This window comes from Gymnogyps californianus, chromosome 21 (genome assembly GCF_018139145.2).
Source record: "Gymnogyps californianus isolate 813 chromosome 21, ASM1813914v2, whole genome shotgun sequence".
NCBI lineage: Eukaryota > Metazoa > Chordata > Aves > Accipitriformes > Cathartidae > Gymnogyps > Gymnogyps californianus.
This window is the reverse complement of record NC_059491.1, coordinates 2,586,196-2,598,302: the sequence shown is the minus strand read 5'-3', so window position 1 is coordinate 2,598,302 and position 12,107 is coordinate 2,586,196.

The following is a 12,107-nucleotide window of genomic DNA, read 5'->3' as shown; positions in this document are numbered from 1 at the left end:
AAAAGTAAGATGGCCAAACCCTGTTCTTGTCACTAGCAAGGGTTAGCAAGTGAAAGATTTACCACTGCAGGCTTTTCTTGCTTAAGTGCTGTACAGGTATGAATTACTGTGTTCTTGTTCCAAAGAGAATGTAGATGGAAGACTCATTCTTATGTCTAGGTTACCACAACAAAATCTTATCACATACTAGCTGACTACAGTAAGTACCAAGTAGTCATGCGATGCACTGCAAACATGCACATTCATTACTGCAATGCAGCTGATGCTTGTTAATTCATTATGAGTTAACACAAATTTCTGCTCTGAAAGTCAGTAGGGAGCCAATTTGCAGCTTGATCATTAACAAAAATTTCCTTGCAGCCCTAAGACACTACAGTTCTAAGTCCAAGAGCTTTGTTGTCCACAATCAGCAAAGTTATTGATATCTTCTTACTATATGGCTCTAAAGTCCTCGGAACTAAGTGCTCCTTTGCAGTGGTTGGCTTATGAGACAGAGTGTACTCTTGTATTAAACACTTAAAAATACCCAACAGTCCCTGGATTAAAAAAGTTACTCCTCCTCTGTTATTTTTTCTTGTAATTGAGGCTCTTTGTTCCTTTGACCTTTAGGTTTGTGCTGTCCCATGAGTTATCTAATAGCACAAGAAAGAATTCTACCCAGTGACTTGGTATTACCATAATGCTTTTTTTCCTTTTTTTTTGTTGACAAACCTAAACTCTTGATGGAAGAACTTCAAAAGTAAGTGTCTGGATCCTGATTTGCTGATGAGGGTCATATGGAGCCAGCTTGCTTTTCACCAAGAGGTGAGCCAAACTAAGGCCAATGCCAACACAACATGGACTTGAAGAGACAGAATTAGTGCTTGGAAAAAAATCTATGCAAAGGGAAAACTTAAATATAATTCTGAAAACAGAAACATAAAAACAGTTGATGTGATCAATACAACACAAATGCAGAGGAAAGCAGTCTGGAATCCAAAAACTTCAATGTAAGATAGGATTAATTCTGAGTATAAGCCTTACATCCCACCCTTCTAACTGTCAAAAACAGAAATGAAAAGAGGCCAGTCTCTGCCAACTATTGGTTCATTTGCATTAGAATTCTCTATACCCCAGCATTATTAACATTCTTCTTTTCATGTATTCTTGTATTTTGCAGATGCTCAGATCACAGATGCATTTGAAAACCTTCCCATTCAAAACCTTTGTTCTAGGTCTCAGAAAGCCACAGAAAGGTGATGAAGATATCCTTTTCCTTTGCACAAAAGGAAATATACCTACCAAATACCCCATATTAAAAGAACAGCCAGCTCTATAGTTAAATGATCCTTTTCTTCATAGAAAAGAGCAAGATAATTTTTCAGATAAAAGAATGACACACTCAGGAGATCTGCACCTGCATTTACAATAGCTTGGGTAAAACTACTGGTCCTACTACCTCAGACAGAAGGCTTAGCATAACTGTGGACCCCAGTGAAACCTATCCTTTCCCTAAGACATTTGCACTAGAAAAAGTACCAGAAAGAAGCACTGGTCTGTTTTTGTAGGACTGACTTGTTCTCATGATTACTAACTAGCTACACTTAGGCACCAATTTACCTTCCCTCTTCATTCACAGATGATTTTTCTAATTCAATTTTAAAAAAAAAAAAAAAAACACAAACAAACAAAACCAAAATATCATCCATGCATATTGCCATCTCCCACCAGACCTATGTCTCTGCCTCATTCCCACAGGTAACTATCTCTTCCTTAAAGACTGTGTTTCTTTTTAAACCTAACAGATACATTTTAGATTCCTGTGTTTGCCGATTTCTTCCTCTATTGCTGGAGAACAAACTTTCCAGCATTTCCAGTTCTGGCAGTGTTCCCCACTAACCCTCAAAGATTTCCAGTAAGCGTGGCTGATCCTGAATCATGTTTTCACTTCCTGTTTTGTCTCTGAAGTGTTCACCTGTTGTGAGACAGCAGGTTAGTTATTCAGAAAACATTTCAGTAACAAGGTCAACAATGTAATGTTTATAAGTCTATTATTGAACAACTCCTAATCATAGGAAAATAGGACTTGGTGATACCTCAAGAAGTCATACATTCCTCTGCCCCAAGGCAGGATCAATTTTATCCACGTCACATCTAGCAGACATCTACCAAAACTGTTCTTAAGGTTCGCTAATGGTAGAAACACTACAGCAACCTAAGGCTATATATTTCAGTGTTACTCGTAACTATTACATTAATAAGCTTTTCCTAGTGCAAAACTTCCTTGATACATTCTGAACTCCCATTACTTTTTGCTCTATTCATCAGGGACATGGGGGAAAAAAAAATTCTATTAATTCCAGCAGCCTTTTACACAGAAACTTATGTTTCTTCTCAGTCTTCTTTAGATTGAAACACCTCTATTCTTTAAACAGTCCTTACATAGCACGATATCTACATCTCTGATATTTTCATTGCTGTCTTCTGGACATTTTCCAGTTTATCCATGTTTTCTTGCAGAGCAGCACCTGAAATTGCAAGCATTACACTGTCTGAGGAACTACCGCTGCACTAGGAAAGTAAGTTACTTTACAAGGCTTGCAGGGATAATTCCATTTGTACAACCTAGTATGACGTTAGCCTTTTCTGCAGTGGCAGGACATTGTTGACTCATATTTAGCTGGGGATCTATTTTAATTCTGTGATCCTTGTCTGAAGCACTGCTGCTTATCTTTGTCTTCCCTTGTTTGTATTTTTGTTTTTTATTATTTCTCCTAAGTGAGGCAGTACTTTTTCCTACCAATTTTCATCTGTTTTTTCTGGACCATTTCTCTAATTGACTTAATCACTACAGATTTCAGTGTTCTCCAACATATTCATAGTCCCATTCAATCTCACATTATCTACTCAGAGTAAATTATAAAGGTTTTCCTCACATATTTTGCAAGTTTAGTTTTAAAGCAACTGATTTTTTTTTCAACATTTATTTACTAAAAGACTTAAAATACACGAGAAATTCTGAAGTCAATAGTTCCCTTTTCAAACACGTGGAGCAAGAGTTTTTAGCCAGTTTGACTTGTCATGTAGAACTTTCTTGGGTACAAAAATTGCGTCAGTTACAATGACCGCAGCAGAATGTGTACACATTGGCAGAGCAAATGCAATGCTATCAGCCTATGAATATGGCTGTAACTGCTTCCCCTTACCCTGAGCTTGTGCATGCGAATGAATGCAGAACACTATAATCCTATATGTAACCCTGCACACATTTGCTTGGTACCAATTCTCATTCTTTACTTGTTCTGGAGTTTCCCTGTGGCTTCTAGTATTGGAATTCCTACAGTCTGCAATCACCTCTCAGAGCCTGTCAGGTATTTCACAGGCTCAAGCAATGGTATACACTGTTCTTTGTGATGTGGGACTCTGTCACCCCAGGACAGAAGCAGCAGGCGTCTCTCTGCCCCCAGGGGAGGGGTACCCAAACAAGTCTGTGACACAGGTAGTGGCAGAAGGTGCAATTGCTGCTGCTCCTATCGCACCGCTACACCCTGCTCCAAAACCTGCACAGAGGTGGGCAGCGAGCGCTAAATCCTAGAAACCAGGAAATAGCTGCTGTAGAAATTGCAGCAGTGCCCTCTAGCGTTTATGAGGTGGTGCAAAGTTCTTAATTGAACATTTTAATTAAGCTCAGCTCAGAAAGGCTACTTACACAACCTCTGTGACAGCAGACTGGCCATCAGCCAGATGCAACTCGGTTTTGTGTCTTTCCCAGACAGTTCCCTGCGAGTAATTTTTAGGTCAGCCCAGTTTGGAACATGCAAAAGGTTGGCTTTGCTATTCCTTTACACATTGGCTGTAAAGATTGAGAGTACAGAAGAAATAGTATCTCCTCATCATACTTCATGTCTGTAAATGAATGTAGAAGATTCAGGAAAACAGCATGTTTGGCTGTTGCATCTAAGAGAGACAGAAGGATGCAGTAAGAGTTTGTATTGTAGATTTTACAAAAGAGTATTGTCTGTAACTATTCCCTAACAATAGCAGTTGTATATCCCCAAACCACTATGAAATACAAGGGTCTCTGGAAACATGCAGTGGGGCATATTTCCTGGTATAAAACATGTATGGGAAAAATTATGCTGGCCTGAGTGTTTGCTTGCCACATTTCATCAAAGTGGCATCTTACCATGCACTTTAACCTACTACACACACCATAAAGTCACTAGCAACCAGTAAATTCCTAGTAGGTTTTTTTATAATTGCTGGCACTCCTATTTTGGAGTAAAAATCTGTCCCACAATTTAAGATTTTATTCATAGGGTTTTGTTATGCATTTTATTTCTCTACTGAGAATATAATCATATGACTCATTGAAGTAATGTAATAAAAAATACAGATGATCTTTGACAACATGAAGACCCTTAACAGCATACTAAACTTAAATGTAAGTCTGTTTACCTTTTTGTGTGTTAGTAGTTTGTCATGTTTGCAACATTTTTGTGGGATCCTCTTGGAAGCTGTCAGCCCTTCTGATCCTTAGAATTGGTGGGAAGAGCCTGTTGTGGAAAAAGAGGGTCCACCTCTCTCCAGGGAGGTATGGGTCTACATAAATCAGACCCTAGCAGGAAAAATAAGAGGAAAAAAGCTGACAAGGACAGGGGATCAAGGTTAGAATGATAAGAAAGAGCAGTGCAGGAGGTTCAGACAATATTAATGAGTCCATGAAAGGTTTATGAAATTAACAGCTGGTCTCTAGAGAAGCTTTGCCCTACTGGATGAGTAGACCAGAGAATGGAAGAAGCCCCAAGTTTCAGAGAGCTTCACCCTGCTGAGCTTTCTTCTCTCAGATTGACAGGTCTGAAGGACAGGTTTTACAGAGAACACATCATACCCCTTTGGAACAACATTCTTATAATCTGTAAAGTGGAGCAGGAGAAATAAGTTAGGCTTTCTCCAGGGACAAACCACAGTAATAGGTACAAAAAAATCCCAGATACCTTACGCTGCATGCTCTTTGGTGCTGTATTAGATGCATTTCCAAGGTGTTTACCACAACAGGGCTAGGGCATATAAAACATTTCCTACTGCTGAGCTTACCTCATTGTGAAGCTTTATCTTCACATATCATTAAAAGATATGGCGAGTGTTCTCACAGGGTTAATGCAACAAGGAAGACCATTGGTGTGGCCCAACTACGGCAGGGCAGCCAGCCATAACAAGGGAATGGCAGTTGCCATCCCTATCTTTTGGTACCTCATTTGCCCTTGGGCCACACCCTTGACACTGAGAAAGCCCTTTACTCTTGCAAAGCATTATGGATCACTCTGGGACAAGTTCCCAGGCTAAACTGGGCATCAACACCAGGTGGCAGTAGAAGCTGCAGCCTGGTACTTTCAAGCCCACAAACAGACTAGATTCAGTGCGAAGTCAAATTTTGTTCCATTGTACAGCACCCCAGATACAGCGGACCTAGTGTGGTTTTCATGCTCATCATGGGAAGATATCTTGCAAAAGATCATATGGAGGCAAATACATCAGTTACATCAATTTGCAAGGTCGTGCCCCACTATATTCTGTTTGCGCATAGAAGTGTGTCAGTACATGGGTGTCTATAGGAATACTTTACCTCACCAAGAGACTTGCAGAATTGAGAGCCTCATGTTACTCATATCAAAACTGCTATTTTCTCCACATTTTAAACACATTCTCCTAACATGGTCAATTACATGATATTAAATCACAAGAGCATAATCTTTTTTGTAGATAAGAGTTTAAGTTTTAGCTCTATTTTAATACATGTCCATAAAATTAAGAAATACCCTCCACTAACCTTCACCTGTGGCAAGACAGCATGTATAAATGCTCCCTACTTTGGCAATTACATTAGCAGTGTGAAGCTACAGGGGGATCAAGATTTAGTTATACTGGGTTCTGCATAAAAAGTAATAGGAATCAAAATTCATAGCTAAAAAGCTTCTGATGAACTTTAGGGTCTTGTTGCCTTACATCTCTTGTATTTGTTTCCTTTCATAAAATACATCAGGAAATTCATGCACATTCTGTCAGACATCACATTGAAACCAAAATTTCAAATTTCAACATAAGTGACCAGAAATCAAACTACTTAGATATAATTAACATGATAGTTAATTATACAGTTATGACTACGAGGTCAGAAGTCAGACCCCAAGTGTCATACAAGCCTAGGAAAAGCGGTATTTGGTGTTCACATACGGCATAATCCTCAGTTCCCAGCAGCTGAAGAGTCTGTACCTGACCACTCATGCAAGCAAAGCTCCTAAATAATGCATGGCACTACTATGAATTAGTTCTTAATGCACATGCTTTCCATCAGAATCACCAGTCTTTTGATTTCAGTCAGCAATAGTGCAGGTAGCCATTCTGAAAAGGGTAGGACACAAATTAGAATCTCTTACAGACTGTTTTACCAATAGATCCTAAATAGGCCTGGACTAATAATGAAAGTTGCTGGCTTTGTGACATGGAACAGGGCGGGGAGAGCGGGGGGAAGGACAGATCCAAGTAACTTTCAGATGCAATGCAGCTGCCCAGTTATATAACTTTTCAAAGAGCCCAGACAATTATTTTATGGTCTGGTCTTCCTCCACAGAGCTGAATTTCCACGCTGCAAAGCATTAAAGCCTCTCAAACAATACCAAGAAAAACAGGGTTATCATCTAAGTAGGAGGAATAGGCTCATAAATCCCCTTGATAAAATTGCAGAGGATGTCCTGTGAAGAACTCAGCCAAACACAACTCCTAAGATTATCTCTTTCTAATAGAATAAACTGTAAAATTAAGAATATTTGTGCTTTATCTGGCTTGCACTCAAATGTATTACAGTTGAGACTTCCTCCAACAATATGAGAACGTCAAGCTAATCCCACTCCGATCCTGTTGCCATCATCTTTTGCTGCTCACTAGAGTGATTCTGCATGGCGGAAAATGATGGCAACTGCCAAGATTCATCAGCCTGAGCAAGCGGATGTCAGACAGGAAGAGCAAAAGCAAAGGAATACTTTTCTCGCTGAACACAGAACTGCAGGTCAGGGAGCCAGTCTGTGTTCCCACTCGGCCATTACATGACAAGAGTAAATCACAAGCATCTCCATACCACAGACTCCCTGTATACAAAATGGAGGAAACTCCTTTCTCACAGGAGTGTGATGAAATCTGCTGGGAGTTTTTTTGCCTTTTTAGCTGGAGACGCATATGCAGGCATTGCATTATCAAGGTGACAAAGTAGTTCAAAAGGGCACATACAGGTTTGGCAAGGGATTTCTTACTTGATTTCTTAAAAAAAAAAATATTGAAAATGGTTCAGATAAAGAGGCTTCTTTGCAAACATCATGCTACTGCAATATAGCTGCAAAAGAAAGCTAAACTGCCTGCTATTGCTAGCACCGCTGCTTGCCGTTCAAAATGTAAACAGTAAAGCATTAGAAATAGTATATTAATAAGTTAAACTATTCAGAACCAACATGAGGACAGAAAGGTTTTCAGGTTCTTAGCAGTTGTACTGCTAACCTTAACTGCACATTTTCCATCCAGCGTGCACCACAAATTTTAATTGATGATGCTGGTTGAAGTGCAAAGAACTGACAGAATGATTTGGAATCTAAGGGTGAGTAGGATACAGCTGCCACACTGTAAAAACAGGCCCAAGAGTTCTAATTTATGTTTTTAGTAGAGAATGAGAAGCTAGCCCTGTTAATTTAAGCTCTACAACTTAGTGAGGAACTTTCACTTTTACCAGCATCAGAGCTGAGGTCAGAAGACTGCCTGGCTCCCATCTGGTATTTCTGGTTAAGTTACTCTTTGCGTATAGAACTGTGACAAGCTTCAAAGAACAAGAATGATCCTTTTGCTTATGAAAGTTTAACCTTCAATTCTGATAAGCTGTTCCTTGAAGTCTATCTGTAATTGCTCCATTTCCTGTCACCATGTCTGATGCTATCACTTGATTGAAATAAGCCATGGGAGGAGGAAGACAGAACTGCTCAACAGAATAATTTTTTAATTCCAACATCGCTTTTCAGAACTGCCACTGACACCAGCCTGACCAATGCATCTCACTCATTTTCCTCCACACTGAATGTTCTTAGCTCTTTGGCCTTCCTTTATAATTCAGTAATTCTTTCACATTACTTGACAGCATGAACCTGGAACAAGATTTGACAAGCTTTTCAGAATGCAGTGGGTTAAACACACATCTGATGCAAGTAGCAGATGAAATATAGGATTGTTCAATTAGGTGATGCAGTCATCCTTGGAAAAGCTCCCAGATCTCTCATTAGTGCAAACTGGTGTCCATCACTTCCAGAGCTGTCACTCCTTGAATACTTACTGTTCATTCAAGAGCTCAGATCCCCACTAGGCAAAGAACAGCAGCTGTTTAACAGTTAAACAGCTCCTATGCTCTACAAGAAAACTTGGAGGGGCCTGGAGGGGCCAGAGGGAAGGTGGAACTGATACTCCTAAGGGGGGCTCAGTGTCTCACCTTAAGACTCCTCCCTTCACCTATTTTTTGCTGCTTTCAGAAAGAGGAAACCAGGGTGAAAGGAACTGTTAAATGCTTAAACACAAGAAAAATACAAATCAGTATAAGGTTGCATTTTCCTTGACTCAAGCAGATGGATGGCCTTCAGCTCCAGCAAATACCGTCAACTTGTCATTTGCTTTTTTCTATTGCCAGAAGGTGGGATGAACTTTGTCTTCCCAAGCCCTTCTGAAGAAGATAAGGTGAGGTGAAAGATACTATTTGAAGAGGTTTTTATTCTCAGGCTTTCTTTACTTGATGCGAGTGAATGCATTCATATTTATGGTCTCAAACTATAAATCATACTTACAACAAAATAAACTAAGCCCACAAAATATATCCTGCCCCTCCTGCTGCAGTTGGAGAGGTAGAGGTAATACGTCTTGACCTAGGTGATGGAAATGAAATATCTAAATACATTCACAAGATACACACTTTCACAGAGAAGGGTCTACAGGCAAGAGTTTATGAATAAATGCAGGCATAGAACTATTAATGCCACAGGAGTAGAGATGTTTATATCAATATGTAAGACTTTTCTTGTTTGTGACTGGTAAAATTTTTGATTGCTCTGGGGGTTAGAACCTCTTAGAAACATTTCTGGTAGTTTTCAGTACATATATGCACCTACAGGCTAAGGGAAGTGTAACAAACTTGCATGTTTCTCTATATTGCCTGCAAAGTACAGCCCATGTCACAGGTGGTACAGATGCTGATGTTCTCTACTTTTCTGAAACAGAATTGTTTAGAAACTCTCACAGCTTCTTGTATTATTTGATTTAAATAGAGTCAGTGCCACTAAGCATAGAATTAAATAAAGGTATTCCCCTATTTAATTGCAGGAAAGGGACTCCTGTGGTTGGTTCTGAAAATGTAAAAAGGTCCCTAGTTACCTGGTTTCTGATGTACTGAAGGACAACTGAGACAGCAACTTTAGCTAAGACTCCAATTCAACAGCCAGACTTCAAGGTAAGTAACCATGATACCATCAAATGGGTTAGAAATGTAGAAGCTCAGTAATATTTCTAATTTCACACCATGGGTTTGTAGAACTTGTGTAGGTCTGCAGACCATCTTACAGCAAAGCATGCATGCTGGTTCACAGCAAAAAACAAACAAACAAAAAAGAAAGCATATTCCAAACATTTTTGTTTGGTGTAAGGAGGAGGCTGAAATAACCTTCCATGAAGTGAACTGTAAACTGTACCTAGACCACTTCATCCACTATTTGATGTCTGCTGGGTACTAACACAGTATTCTGAGCACCTTCAGTGTACGAGAGAACACAGTGCAAAAAAACTTGCAGTTATAAAGCTTGAGTAATTTCAAATGTCAGATGTTGTCTACCACTCACTCTAAATCTTGTCTTGTTCTTCCCATTGGATTAAGCACCAGCTTCAGGGAGCCAAGGATCAAACGTGATTATTTGCCTTGGACCTTGTTTCAGTTTTGTTTATAATATCACAGAAAGTAAATCACTAAAAAAAAAAAGAAGGAACTATGGTGAAAAATCAATGAAAGTTTAGATAAATATATACAGTTACATATTATTACAGTATGACTCAGTCAAGCACCAGCCAGTGTAGAAAAGGATCTGCTGCTGCCTACTTGCTCTTCACTCAACATGAATCCTTATTTTGCAAAAGAGACAAAAACTAAATATTAGAATTCTATAGATCTTAAAACGTTTGCTTTTGTAAACAAGGACTTGGAATTTATGTGATTGTTCTATCAGATGCAAGAATAGTATATATCGTAGCAATACTCATTTCCAGTGCAGAAAGGTACTCCACTACACTGCTAGATAGAAGCGGACATCAGAGTCTGATCTTAGCATGAATACCTTGTCAATCAAAATATCTTCATTAGAAACTCCAGATCCCAATTCCTACTTAAAGCAGAGGAGGAACACTGAAAAGGGCAAACACTTAGGATTAGAGCTGTGACAGGGTGTGTCAAAAATGTTGAGAGGGAGTTCAGAAATGGGGGGGTGGGGGTGGGTGTCAGGCAGAGAGAAGCGCAGGGAATTACTGAGGCTCTTCATGATCTCTGTCCATTATTTCCTAAATAACAGTTGGATTTAAAGTTGTCTAAGAGACCCTGCTCCAGTTAGCACTGACTGATTTTAACCTCTCCACCTCTGCCATCTGAAGTTTTTACATAAAAAAATTAGAAAAGAAAATCCCTATAAAAGTAAACATTAGGAAAAGCTTGTTTTGTTTGTAAGTCTTTATGGAAAAATCAGAACATCTTCAATGGACTCTGAAGATATACAAAGGAGGGGTTACACGTACTAGGAACACATATTGCAGTCAAATTCAGCACAGGCTTCTTTTGTCATGTACACTTTCTCTACACTGACCACCCATCTTCATTATGTTTTATACCACCAGATGGAGCTGCACTGTTTGTACTTCTATATGCAATTTTCATGAGAACTCAGCATTTTACCATCTTGAATGGTTCATCCTTTTTAACAGACTTTTTACTCCCTTATTTATTTTGCCATTTAGAAAACTGTTACATCAAATGAACTTTTCATTTTCCACTTCCAGCTCCACAGATGATTACCTCTCAGGGTCAATCACATCTCACTGCACTAATCTAGAGCAAATGGCTTATAATTAAAGAAGGAAAAAAAAAAAGATTCTCTTTGTTCTATTTTATGACAAAATTGACTTGGTTTAAGCCTGGAATTACTTGAATGAGTATTTTGCAGGGCCTGTGTTTCTAGAGGGTGAGTTTTTAGCAGCCAGCTCTCTAAGCAATGAGAAGCTCACCCAGCTTTTATTCACATTTCTATGGCTTCTGTTTTCCCCATGTAAGTGACATGGGGTCACTTTCATTGTAAAATTACTGGGTAATTTTACAAATACAGTCTGTGTTACTATCCCATACACACTTTCAAAATACTCCTTGGAGACTTTTTAGTATTGACTTTTGAAGAAAAAGTGAGCAGACAGTTTCAGAAGGATTCAACTTTGCCTTCCTTTAATGAACACACTTTGAATAGGCCCAGATTATCAGAGGGGAAGTGCTCTGGAACACCAACTCCTGATCTGGGACCCCACAATTTGTCAATATTTGACAAGAGTTTAGGAATCACCATGGGAAGTGTGAGCTGAAGCTTTCCTGCTTCCACTGAATTGATTTAACTCATAGAGCAAGTGCTACATGACAAAACTTCTCCCTGGTCTGCATTTCAACACTCTTAAATATGCATGGGTTACAAACTAGCAGGCAGCAAAGTACAGATCCAAACGTGAGGCCCTGTGGTCAGAAGGCCAGAAATCTGCCACTCATGTACCGTCTCCTGTCAGGAAACAGGAACTGCAGATTGTCCGAACCGCGTTTCCTGGAGAGATGGCTTAACACAAGCAGTTAAGCCTGGAACAACATGCAGCCATGTCAGAATCAAGGCTTTCATTTTCTCAGTCCAAGTGACTGATAGGGCAGGCCCATGGATTTTGATTTACCGGCGGATCAGGTTTCACAAGAACAGTAAGAAAAGAAAAAGACAGCACCCAGTAATGTTTAAGAAAAGACTGGAAGGAGACAGAGCAGGAAT